The sequence below is a fragment of the Cyprinodon variegatus genome, unplaced genomic scaffold (assembly GCF_000732505.1).
Source record: "Cyprinodon variegatus isolate N-32 unplaced genomic scaffold, C_variegatus-1.0 Scaffold446, whole genome shotgun sequence".
Classification (NCBI taxonomy): Eukaryota; Metazoa; Chordata; class Actinopteri; order Cyprinodontiformes; family Cyprinodontidae; genus Cyprinodon; species Cyprinodon variegatus.
In genome coordinates, this window is record NW_015150899.1 from 233688 (window position 1) to 236660 (window position 2973).

At 37.4% G+C, this 2973-nt stretch overlaps 1 protein-coding gene across 2 annotated transcripts in view; it reads left to right on the forward strand.

Moving 5' to 3' along the window:
* Nucleotides 1-949: 949 nt before the first annotated feature.
* lhfpl2 (lipoma HMGIC fusion partner-like 2) overlaps nucleotides 950-2973 on the forward strand; it is a 73426-nt gene continuing 71402 nt past the window's right edge. The window contains exon 1 of one of the 2 annotated variants that reach the window (XM_015389054.1): nucleotides 950-1164. The gene's annotated coding sequence lies outside the window, so the exon portion shown is untranslated. The remainder of the gene's footprint in view (nucleotides 1165-2973) is intronic. The other variant, XM_015389050.1, reaches the window with a different exon arrangement.

Genomic DNA, 2973 nt, shown 5'->3' on the forward strand with positions numbered 1-2973 from the left:
TTCCATACTCAAGTAAAATTTTTACCTAACACCTACTAACTGTAAGGTAATTTCTTGGATTGCAACTTTTTCTGTGTGCTTCAATAATAATTTGATGAAGTACGCTTAATTGAGTCCAAAATGTGAGTGAAATTTTATTAATTTTGAATATTTAAACATGAGAAAAAAAGTAATGTTAATTTAAAAGTACATGTTAAACTTTTGATGATATTATTAGAACTCCTTGGCTTATAAAGTGATATAAAAATGATTATATACTGGTTAGATTTTTTTTTTGTGACTCTCCTGGTCTTCCATACTCAAGTAAAATTTTTACCTAACACCTACTTACTGTAAGGTAATTTCTTGGATGGCAAGTTTTTCTTTGGGCTTAAATAATAATTTGATGAAGTAGTGCTACACTTAATTGAGTCCAAAATTTGGGTGAGATCTGATTAATTTTAAACATTTAAACATGAGAAAAATAAGTAATGTTAATTTAAAAGTACAAGTTGACCTTTTGATGATATTATTAGAACTCCTTGGCTTATAAAGTGATATAAAAATGATTATATACTGGTTAATTTTTTTTTTTGTGACTCTCCTGGTCTTCCATACTGTACTCGAGTAACCTTGTTACCAAACACCTATTTACTTTAAGGTAATTTCTTGGATTGGAATTTTTTTTTTTTTGCTTCAGTAATAATTTGATGAAGTTGTGCTCCACTTAATTGAGTCCCAAATTTGGGTGAGATTTTATTAATTTTGGACATTTAAACATGAGAAAAATAAGTAATGTAAATTTAAAAGCAGATGTTGCCCTTTTAATGATATTATAAGAACTCCTTGGCTTATAAAGTGATATAAAAATAATGATATACTGGTTAGAGTTGAGGCTGGGAGGCAGGGGGCTGGAGGATGGGGGAGGGCCCTAACGGGTCAGCCAGTCACTCCCATCCCAGGCAGCAGCAGCAGAGTCTGGCCGGACAGACAGAGGAGGCGGACGGAGCCATTCATTTTTCTGTGGGCCCCGGATAAAACGTGGAGGAGGATGAAGGCAATCTGACGACAAGAAAAACCAACTTTATAATCAAATCCCAAACTTTTTAAATCCAGCAGAGAATAAAAGTTGCTGACTTTGAACCTACAGAGACATCTGAGGCGCGTCTCATCCAGCGCACACACGTAAGTAAGCGCGTCTTCTGGGAAATGTTCCCAAACTTCTTCACTTTTGCTTTTTTTTTTCTGGAAACAGTGTAGACGTTTTTCTATTTGGAGAAAATGGAAGAAATCTCCGTAAATGTCATTCTCTTCCCTCAAAACGCCTCCACTCTGCTGGCTGTGTGATTTTCTCTGAGGTCTGAAGGGAAACGCGTGGCAGGAAAGCTGAGCAAACTGATGCTGTGCCAAACAATGCCGTCAGAATACGACCCCAGACAGTCAGAAATAAAAAAACCGACACCCATTAAACGCAACAGGATTTACCGGAAGCGGCACAATAGAGACCAATTGGAATTAAATAGCATCAATTAAACTACAATAACTAGAAAGTGGTATTTAATACAGTTGAATTTGAAAATACAACCTGTTTCTTTAAATATATTGACCTGATCTGTTCGGCTAATGTATATGAATGACAAATTCTAACAGATTTTAAGTCCCAGAACTTTTTAAACCGGTTTAAGTCATATTCATTTGTATATATGATCTTGTTTATTTTAAATTAGTTCAATTCATTTCAATTAAATCTAATAATAGTGCTCTTAAACGTGCTTGGTCTTTTATACAGTTGAATTTGAAAATACAACCTGTTTATATTGACCTCATCTGTTCGGTTAATGTATATAAATGAAAAATTCCAACAGATTTTAAGTCCCAGAACTTTTTAAACCGGTTTAAGTCATATTCATTTGTATATATGATCTTGTTTATTTTAAATTAGTTCGATTAATTTCAATTAACTCTAATAATAGTGCTTGCCAAACCTCTAGAATCAAGATATAACTTAATTTTTTCTTCATTAGTTTAGCTCAGTGCTTATGATTGAAGAACCAAAATGATAAAGGCATCCATTAAAAGACTCTAAGTAGGCCTGGCTCAAATCCTCCCAACTTCTAGCGCAGTTCTCCAAAAGACGTTTGCCTCTAATTTCCCTGATTGTACATAAAGTCAAGTTCTCCCTTTCCGTCCGACACAATTTTAAGACTAGTTCATACGGAGCTGAATACATTAACTGCACAAAAACAGTTGAAGATAAAGTTGAAACCTAAAGGGCAATTTATACTTCTGACGCATAGCCTCTGTCTCGGTGGTTGACCACGCCCCCCACGCAGAGGTTTTGCAACCGTCGTCACGCACCTCAAAAAAAATTCTGACTATGTGTTGCACGATTGCAAAACCGCACAGACCTCAAGTGGAAGTGCGCAGACAAAAAGCAGCTGTGATTGGTCCTTGGTATGCCTTTCCGAGTGTCTGTGTGGTTGTCCTTCTCGATTCTGTGCCAGGGCGCGCCATTTTTAAAAACCGAGGAACAATGGAAAACTACTTCGAGGGGTTAATCAAGGAGTTTAGGAAGTACGACCACTTGTACGACGCTTCAGACAAATTATATAAAGATACCAAGGTCTCTGCCGAAAGGAAGTTCTTGTGACCATCCGCCGAAGTTCTCACTAGTTCTTGAAAAGGCTCCCCCTTGCGCTTTGGCGGCAAACTGCTGTGCTTCCCTAGAAATTCCCTACCGACGGAGCAGAACCATACCAGCAAAACTAGTTTGCGACAAGACCTAAGTGACATTTGATGTATGCGGTTGCAGAAGTCTAATCTGCCCTTAATGGCGTTGCTGTGAGATGTGTTGCAATATGCATGCCTAACCACTGTGTGGCGCTGTAATTCTGCCAAAGAAATAAAGACACAAAGAAGTAGATTGTAGCAATATCCACCCCGGCAGCATGGTCCGTACCGTCGGCTCATTCACGCATGCTCAACCAAATATAA